The sequence below is a fragment of the Cetorhinus maximus genome, chromosome 28 (genome assembly GCF_964194155.1).
Source record: "Cetorhinus maximus chromosome 28, sCetMax3.hap1.1, whole genome shotgun sequence".
In the NCBI taxonomy this organism is placed as follows: Eukaryota; Metazoa; Chordata; class Chondrichthyes; order Lamniformes; family Cetorhinidae; genus Cetorhinus; species Cetorhinus maximus.
In genome coordinates this window covers 197,128-207,311 of record NC_135906.1, presented here as the reverse complement: position 1 = coordinate 207,311, position 10,184 = coordinate 197,128, and the positions used below count along the sequence as shown (strand labels likewise).

Sequence of the window (10,184 nt, the reverse complement as noted above, 5' to 3'; positions counted from 1 at the left end):
AGAGACAGGCAGCTCCCAGACACGGCTAAGGTCGGGACCGGCAGCTCTCCACCGGCAGTGTCTGGATTAGAGAGCGGGATCCTGAGCTGTTGTTGATGTGGTCTGACTGCTGCTGGTTCCGTCTGTCACACTCCGAGAGCCCCGGTGACAGTCTGTACCCGTCACCCTCATGTGGATCCAGCTCCCACTCTTTCCTATAGAGCTCCTGGTACAATGGTAATGTGTCTGATTCCAGCTGCGAATGACCTGTTTTCCAATCATGTCAAGGTCACAGCCTCTTGAGACTTCAGATTTTATGTCAGGACAGAATTGGATGTTGGGAATGTTCCGGTAATAATAATTTCCAGAATTAAGTTCTGTTTCCTGACAATTTGGATTTCCATGTTCGGAATCTTCTAGCTTTACCCTCCAGGAAGATACATTTATTCAGACAAACATATTGTCAGTTTAAATTCTGAACTAATAGAGAATTTAAACCATCATCAGAGCTTAGATCAGTGATGCTAGATATGGATTTGGTCTTAAGATAAAATGTGCTCTGTCCCAGGAGTATTTAGACTAAACAAAGATATCTCAGCACATTGTTGCCCATCCCTAATTGCCCTTGAACTGACCTTGCTAGGTCATTTCACAGGGCAGTTAAGAGTCAACCACATTGCTGGGAGTCCAGAGTCACATGTAGGCCAGACTGGGTAAGGACGGCAGATTTCCTTTCCTAAAGGACATTAGTGAACCAGATGGGTTTTGACAACAATCGATGATAGTTTCACATTCAGCATTACTGAGGCTAGCTTTATATTTCAGACTTATTAACTGAATTCAAATTCCACCAGCTGCTGTGGTGGGATTTGAACCCATCTCCCCAGAGCATTAGGCTGCGTCTCTGGATGACTAATCCACTGACAATATAATACACCTTTACATGTAAATTATAGTAGAAATTACTCTCTTAAAGAACTTTGGCACTCCCAGGACTTAGAATTCACTATTTTAGAATTCTAGAAGAATTAGGCTATCTGAACTTTACAGAGTGAATCTACAACTTTTTAAATGGTTACTTAATAATGCCTTAGAAATAGCTCAAACATTGGATTATATTCTAATAATGTTTTGAATATTGCAGAGTACAAGTGCAAGATAAAATCATTCATCTATCTATGACTACAAAGCTCAAATGCAATTAAAAGTAAATGCAATCCTCAAATCCACTTGGAAAATAAAAGTAGGATATTCAAACAATTAACAACTGGTTTTTGTACTCATAATCAGTTGTATAAAGTGTAGTTTTCTGCTGGCTTTGTCTCAGGTTGAGCGCAAACAATATCAGGTCTCATCTCTCTGATGGTCCCGGAATATCTGACTGGCTTGTTTAGCTGAGTTTCTAATTTATAGAAAATCTTTTTACTTTGAATAACATAACTATTGCCAGTTATATCTCCGAGGTTCTTTGTTTGAGTGAAAGTTCTTGCAAATCAAAATATGTTTATCTGTCCATTGCAGCAGCAATGTTCTCAGCTTCAGCCTGGATCCCTGTCTGGAAAAGTCCTTCTCAAGGCCCCCATATCTATATGTGTGTGTGAAATTAACGGTTTTTAGCTGTTCTTTTAGCTGAGTTCAATTTTTAATCCTATCATAGACTGAGTCAAATCCTTAATATCCACAGTCGGCTTTAACTTCAGACATTTTTATATCGGAACAATCTTTCAGCAATACGCTGTGTCCAATTTTTGTGTAACAGCTCTGTCACCCAGTGTGAGAAATAAAACACAAACCGTCCAGTGTGGGGCTCAAACACATAGCCAGCTCCGTCTGTGTGTCCGCTCAGTTCAGTTAGATTGAGCGCAGTGTAATAACACCAAGGTTACAGGGTTTTCACACAAGATAGAGAGGAAGATATAAAGGGAGCTGGGGTGGCCATTTCTGTTAGAGAAGCAATTCCATCTGTGAGAAGGATTGATATATTAGATGGATCATCAGCTGAGGCCAGATTGATTGATTTTAGGATCAAAAAAGAGGCAGTCACACTGCTGGGAATGTACTATAGACCCCCAAACAGTCAGAGGAAGATAGGAGAGAAAATATGGAGGCAAATCTCTGAGCAGTGCAAAAACAGTAGGGTAATAATTGTAGGGGGTTTTATCTACCCCAATATTAACTGGGATAGTTTCAGTGTGAGAGCAATGGAGGGAACAGAATTCTCGAGATGCATTCTGGAGAACTTTTTTGGCCAGTATGTAGCAAGTCCAAGAAGAGAGGGCAAAGTTCTGGACTTAGCTTTAAAAAATGAATCAGGCAGAAGGAGTCACAGTGGGGAGCATTTTAGTAGGAGTGATCATAGTTCAGTTAATTTTAACATCATTGTGGAAAAGGACAGAGATAGTACAGGAGTTAAACTTCTTAATTGGGGCACGGCCAATTTTATAAGCTGAGGAGTGATTTAGCAAAAGTGGACTGGAAACAGCTACTTGAAGGTAAATCAGTGTCAGGGCGGTGAGAGGCAACCAACGAGGAGATTCAAGCGGTTCAGAGTAAACATGTTCCCACAAAGAAATGGGTGCGACAGCCAAATCTAGAGCCCTCTGGATATCAAGGAGCTTTCAGGGAAAGATAAGGCAGAAAAGGAAAGCTTATGTCAGACACTGAGAACTGAATATTACAGAAAGCTGAGAGAAGTAGAGAAAGTGGAGGGGTGAAATCAAAAAGGAAATTAGGAAAGTAAAGAGAGGGCATGAAAGAATATTGGCAAGCAAAATCAACACAAAGATGATTGATCAAACATTTAGAGTAAGAGGATAACGAAGGAAAAAGTGGAGCTCATAAAACACCGAAAAGGTAACCTGTGTGTGGAGGCGGAGGATGGGGGTATGGGTCTTAACAAAAGAGGGGGGGAAGGCTGACATTGTAGTTCAGGAGGAGGAGTGTGAAGTATTGGATGTGATAAACGTAGGGAGAGAGGACGTATCAAGGGGATCAGCATCGCCAGAAGTGGATAAATCACCAGGGCTGGATGAAATGTACCCCGGGCTGTGTCCGCTCCAGTCAACAAAGATCTGACTAATCTAATTACATTTTCCAGCGCTTGGCACATAGCCCTGGAGGCTATGGCAATGCAAGTGAATATCTAAATGCTTCTTAAATGTTCTGAGAGTTTCTGACTCAACCACCATTTCAGGCAGTGAGTTCTAGACTCCCACCACTCTCTGAGTGAAAAAGTATTTCCTCAACACCCCTCTTAGCCTTCTACCTCTTACCTTAAATCTATGCCCCCTGGTTATTGACCCCTCTACTAATGGAAAAAGTGCCTTCCTATCCACCCTATCTATGCTCCTCATAATCTCATACACCTCTATCAGGTCCCCTCTCAACCTTCATTGCTCCTAGGAAAACAACTCCAGCCTATCCAATCTTTCCTCATGGCTGAGACCCTCCAGCCCAGGCAGCATCCTGGTAAATCTCCTCTGTATTCCCTTGCCTTGTTAGCCATCCCCAAGTGCATTACCTCACACTTTTCCGGGTTGAATTCCATTTGCCACTGCTCTGCCCACCTGACCAGTCCATTGATATCCTCCTGCAGTTTACGGCTATCCTCCTCACTATTTACCACTCTACCAATTTTCCTCTTATCTGCAAACATCTTGATCATACCCCCTACATTTAAATCTAAATCATTTATGTACACCACAAACAGCAAGGGCCCCAGCACCGAGCACTGCGGAACCCCATTAGAAATAGACTTCCAGTCACAGAAACATCCCTCTACCATCACACTCTGCTTCCTGCCTCTCAGCCAATTTTGAATCCAACATGCCACTTTGCCATGGACCCCATGGGCTCTTACTTTCATGGCCAGTCTGCCATGAGGGATCTTTTCAAAAGCGTTGCTAAAGTCAAATGCATTACCCTTATCAAGACTCTTGGTTACCTCCTCAAAAAATTCGATCAAACTTTTCAAACACGACCTTCCCTTAACAAACCCATGCTGATTGTCCCCGATTAATCCTTGTCTCTCCAAGGCCAGATATATTCTGCCCCTCAGAATTCTTTCTAGTAACTTCCCCACCACTGAGGTTAGACTGACTGGCCTGTAATTTCGTGATCTATCCCTTCCTCCCTTTCTTAATAATGGAACAATTTTAGCAGTCCTCCAGTCCTCTGGCATCACACCTGTGGCCAGAGAGGATTTGAAAATTATTGCCAGGGCCCCTGAAATCGCTTCCCTTGGCTCCCTCAACAGCCTGGGATACATCTCATCCGGGCCTGAGGATTTATCCATTTCTAAGGCCGCTAGACCTGCAAGTGCCCCCTCGCTCTCTATGTTAATTTCCTCTAATATTTCACAGTCCTCCACCCTGATATCTGTATCTGCGTCGTCCTTTTCCATTGTGAAGACCGACGTAAAGGATTCATTGAGGACTGCACCCATGTCTTCCGGGTCCACACACAGATTACCTCTATTATCCCAAATTGGCCCAACTCTTTCCCTCGTTATTCTCTTCCTCTATATATATTTAAATAACCCCTTTGGGTTTTCCTTTATTCTACACACCAATACTTTCTCATGCACTCTCTTAGCTTTCCTAATTTCCTTTCTAAGTTCCCTCTACACTTTTTACACCCCTGTAAGGACTCAGCTGTATTGAGTCCTCGGAATCTGCCATAAGCTTCTCTTGTTTTCTTCATCCTAACCTTTATGCCCCTTGACATCCAGGGTTCTCCAGGATTGGTTCTCCTCACCCGTTGTCTTTACAGGAACATATTTGCCCTGTGCTTTTGCTATTACCTCCTTGAAGACCCTCCACTGCTCTGACACAGTTTTATCTGCAAGTAGCTGCTCCCAGTCCACTTGTGCCAAATCGCATCTCATCTTAGTAAAAAAAGCCTTTCCCCAGTTTAGAACTTTTATTCCTGGCCCAACCTTATCCTTTTCCATAACTATCCGAAATCTAACTGAGTTATGGTCACTATCTCCAAAATGCTCCCCTACTGATATGCCTTCCACCTGCCCGGGCTCATTTCAGAATATTAGGTCCAGAACTGCCCCCTCCCTTGCTGGGCTTTCTACGCACTGTCTAAAAAAGTTCTCCTGGATCCAACTTCAGAATTTTGCTCCCTCCCTACCTTGCACACTGAAACTATCCCAGTTAATATTTGGGTAGTTAAAATCCCCTACCATTACTGCCCTATTATTCTTAAACTTCTCTGAAATTTGACTGCATATTTGATCCTCTATCTCTCCCTGACTGTTTGGGGGCCTATAGTACACAGGTCATATCTGACTAATTAGATTGAAGTTTTTGAGGAAGTAACAAGTAGGATTGATGAGGGTGGTGTAGTTGATGTGATACACATTGATTATAACAAGGCTTTCGACAACGTTCCACATGGCAGACTGCTTAAAAAAATAACAGCCCATAGGATCCAGGGGAACGTAGCGAGCTGGATACAAAATTGGCTCAGTGGCAGGAAACAAAGGATGGATGTTTTTGTGACTGGAAGGCTGTTTCCAGTGGGGTTCTGCCGGGCTCAGTACTGGGCCCCCTGCTTTTTGTGGTCTATATTAATGATTTTGGCATAAAAGTAGAATGGTCAAGAAGTTTGCAGACAGCAGAAAAATTGGTTGATAGTGAGGAGAGTTGCTGTGGACTGCAGGAAGACATCAATGGACTGGTCAAGTGGGCAGAAAAGTGGCAAATGGAATTCAACCCAGAGAAGTGTGAGGTGGTGCATTTGGGGAGGTCAAAAAAGGCAAAGGATTACACAATAAATGGGAGGAGACTGAGAGGTGTAGAGGAAGTGAGGGGTCTTAGAGTGAATGTCCACAGATCCCAGAAGGTAGCAGGACAGGTTGAGAAAGTGGTTAAGAAGGCAGATGGAATCCTTTCATTTCTTAGCGGAGGCGTAGAATATAAGAACAGGCAGGTTATGCTGGAAACATTAGTTAGGCCACGACTTGAGTACTGTGTGCTGTTCTGGTCACCTTGTTACAGAAAGGATGTAATTGCATTCGAGAGGGAACAGAGGAGATTTACCAGGATGTTGCCAGGACTGGAAAATTGCAAATATGAGGCTGGGGTTGTTCTCCTTGGAACAGAGGAGGCTGAGTGGAGATTTGATTGAGATGTACAAATTTGTGAAGGGCCTGGATAGACTGGATGGGAAGGGCCTATTTACTTTGGCAGAGAGCTCATTGACGAGGGGATATAGATTTTAAATGATTGATAGAAAGATTAGAGGGGAGATGAGGAAAACCTTTTGTCACCCAGAGGATTGTGTGGGTCTGGAACTCACTGCCTGAAAGGGGAGTAGAGGCCGGAACCCTCAACTCATTGAAAAGGTGTCTGGATATGCACCTCAACTGCCGGAAGCTGCAGGGCTACGGACCAAGTGCTGGAAAGTGGGATTAGGCTGGGGGGGGTTTGTTCTTCAGCCGGGGCAGACACGATGGGCCGAATGGCCTCTTTCTGTGCTGTAAACACTCTATGATTCTACGTTACATTCAGACGGTTGCTATGCAGCCATTCACACCTCATCTGGACACATCTTTTGTTTCTTTACTTTACCCATTACCACTGCCTTTGGCTTTTGTACCATGAAACCTTTTATCCTTTAATGTCTCCTGCCCTCCACCCTATCACACACCTTCCCTTTTGTTCATCGACATCTTTCCACCCCAGACCAACTCCTATTGGTCCAAATAAAATCGGCCTTCCTGGTAATAAACCCATGAGTTCTGTCATTGGTGGAGATTGTGGAGATTGAGGCTGGTTAATTGGTTCAACGTTGCTGCTTCTGGTCTCATTGGTGTCAGGTGAGTGCAGCTTGTGTGTATAAAAGGTGCTGCTCGGTGGCTGAAGGGATGGTGAGTTGTTTGGTATCATGGGGGATTTTGTAGTGAGGGTTTTGTTCCCAGGGCTGGTGTTAGTTGGAGCTGTTTGTGGCTCTGATACTTGGCAACTGTTTCTAGGCCAGAGGTTTCCATGGAGCAGAGTCAAAGCCACCCCTGTGCCTCAGACAGTCTCTCCTCCTGGGCCTCCCTTTGGTTTCCATTTCCGTGTGTCTGAGGGTGGAAGTGTGTCTCCACTGCAGACTGTGATGGTGCAGTGTGGAGAGGACAAGCTGTTGCTCAGGGTCCAGCTGGATTTATTTGGAACCAGGCACCTGATCAAAGCTGCTGACCTGACCCTGCGGACAGCAGGTTGTCGGACAACCAGGATCTACTCTCAGAACCACACTGTCCTCTTTGACTATGGACTCCATGAGTGTGGCAGCAGGTTGCAGGTAATGGGAATCCTCAGCTCTTGCTCTAAGCTTGGGCTGTAGGTTATTCCCCACTCTTCATTCCAACACTGGGTGAGATGTCAATGATATTGAGGAGATAGCTGTCTCCTGCTTTATAAAACTACAAATTAGCTTTCTATCTTGTACTGTACTTTACTTTAACTGGTCCCTGAGTCTCTCCAACCTATGACATCAGCCCCATTGGTCTTGAACCTTCTCTTTGAATCCTCCAAGCTTTTCCTTTTGTTGTTTAGAGGATTTTCATCTCTATTCCCCTCATTCAGATCAATCCACCTGGAGGTTTCAGTCCATTTTAATCGAACCAGGTTTAGAATGAGATGTGATGAAAATTTGCTTTTTCAATAAAATTCGGATAGCTTGAATTTCCAAGTGATGTGGGATGTTACACCCAGCTTTCAGAAACTAAGCTGAAGTGTTAATTTTTTCAAAAGGTTACTGATAAATTAGTACTAAAGTTTTATGTTATGAAAAGTGAAGTTTCAACAAGATATGTGCACAATGGAATTTACCTGTAGAGGGGCTGAGGCTGAGTCAGTGGTGAAGACATCCTAAGATCTTTCACAAATGTGAGAAGCCTCCGGCCTCTGCGTCAAGTTCCTGTCTAAAGGACCCAAGGATGTGTTAACTCGTATTGAATTCTCCTGTCCAGGTGGTGTTGCTTTGCCTGGGTCTGTACAAATCTGTTTTTTAACTGTTGCCTTAATGAAGGTGTCACTGGGAGCCAGATTAATCAGAATTTTGGGAGTTCTTATAGTAATTTGTAGACCTATGTATGTGCTTAATCTTTTCTTTAAATGTTTACATTTTTATCTAAACCTCCTGAATTTGTGGCAGTCTTTGCTGTTCCTGAATTCCGGGCACTGATCTCAAAATAAAATGAGCGACAAAGTTTGGGTTGCCCATTGTAGACAAGGTAGCCACGGCTTCCCCCGATAGCAAAGCTGGAAGGAGGGTGGAAGATGGTTCCCTTACCGTCGGTCTTGAGCGTGACCTTAAACTGGCATTTGCTGGTCCAAATCCCGAAGGCGTCTCTAACCTTGGTGCAGCTCCCAACCTTGTCGACGTACCTGGCGAGGAAGGTGAGCACGTCGGCGACAGGGACGTAGGGGTTGTAGAGATGCACCGTCACCACACGGTCCCGTTGCAACGGCAGAGCAAAGAGCGGCTCCACCGTCAGGATCTTCATCTCCGGCTGGTCTCTCTTCTCCTCGAACACCTTCAGGAACTTGACGCAGGCAGCAACATTCCTGAAGGTCACGTCGAAATATCCAGCGCTGGGGAAGTGCTGCAGGGAGTAGATCTCCTCCGCTTCCAATCCACACGCCTTCAACAGGATCCGCTTGATGAGGAAGGCCCGATCCATGGGTGCTCCTCCTTCACTGTCCTTCACTGTCACCCGAACGGTGTTACGTACCCCCTGGTTTGGGGCTCCTTTGGTTTTAGCCATCGCTTCACTACAACTGATCTTAGGCAAAAGGCCGAGAAGCGATAACCCAGAAACCCATGCGCCCGTCCCGTCTTCCCCAGCCTCCGGCTTCACCGTCCGTTTTGCTGCGTGTGGCCGAACACGGGCTGAAGACCCGACAGCCAGCATTGAGCATCAGGACCTTTCTTGCTTGATGCTGCCTCCCTGAAGCAGCGCCTGCAACAGCTTCAAAACCCAACAGGGGGCATCGTCCAGTCCCGGGCTCCGCCCTGACAAGCAGCACAAGTGCACACCAGCAGCAGCCCTGCAGTTGCACCAAAATCCAACAGGGGGCATCACTCAGTCTGGCACCAATGAGCCTGTCCTGCCACTCAGCACAAGTTCAGTTCAACCAGATCAATGATGGAAAGCAGGACAATGCTCTGAATGACTTTTTCTTCTTTTCAGTTTCCCTTTCACCCTGTAGAGGGCAAAACTGCACCATTCCTGAAGACGCTGCAAAACCAGGTCGATGTGTGGAGTGGACGGAGAAAGATCCTGTTCCATCTCCCTGCTCCAAAAATCAATTTAATATTTGGTCCCCAGATAAGGGACGTATCAGATATTAAACTGATAAGAACAGATTTTTTTTAATGAAAAATATACTTTATTCATAAAATATCTGGAAGAACATTACAAACATTTCAAAATCACCATCACAAAACTACAATCAGATTCAACTTAAACACGTGGATCACAAGGTGCATCAATACAATCAATGAATATGACAATCATTTCAATATGGTCATTACAGACAATCAGACAAAGGTATTGGAGTTATCAACATACATCATGTTGCTCTCTGAGGTGCTTCAATATAATTAGTATTAGCTGCAGACATTCATTTTCAGCTGTGCAGCCCGAGGGGCTCTCAACATTTCCCAGCCCCTCGGTGCCCTTTGGCAGAAAGGAGTTAGACAGCGAACCTTCCCCATTGCGCCTTTGTGGTGGCTGCCCCAAGCTTTAGTGCGTCCCTCAGCACGTAGTCCTGGACTTTGGAATGTGCCAGTTTGCAACACTCGGTCGGGGACAACTCTTTGTGCTGGAAGACCAACAAGTTTTGGGCAGACCAAAGAGCGTCTTTCACCGAGTTGATGATCCTCCAGCGGTAGTTGATGTTTGTCTCAGTGTGTGTCCCTGGGAACAGCCCGTAGAGCACAGAGTCCTGTGTCACAGAACTGCTCAGGATGAACCTCGACAGAAACCACTGCATCTCTCTGCAGACCTTCTTTGCAAAGGCACAATCCACAAGGAGGTGAACAACGGTCTCTTCCCCACCACAGCCACCTCGAGGGCAACGTGCAGAGGGGGTGAGACTCCTGGCGTGTAGGAAGGATCTGACGGTGGGGGGCCTTTCTCACCACCAGCCAAGCCACGTCTTGGTGCTTGTTGGAAAGTACTGGCGATGAGGCATTCTGCG

General features: G+C 45.2%; 1 non-coding gene across 1 annotated transcript; it reads right to left on the bottom strand.

Annotated features, from left to right (window-relative positions):
• Positions 1 to 9,195: 9,195 nt before the first annotated feature.
• On the bottom strand, positions 9,196 to 9,384 carry LOC144669178 (U2 spliceosomal RNA). The gene has a single exon (XR_013573620.1). It is a non-coding gene; the product is annotated as a U2 spliceosomal RNA (small nuclear RNA).
• Positions 9,385 to 10,184: the final 800 nt, after the last annotated feature.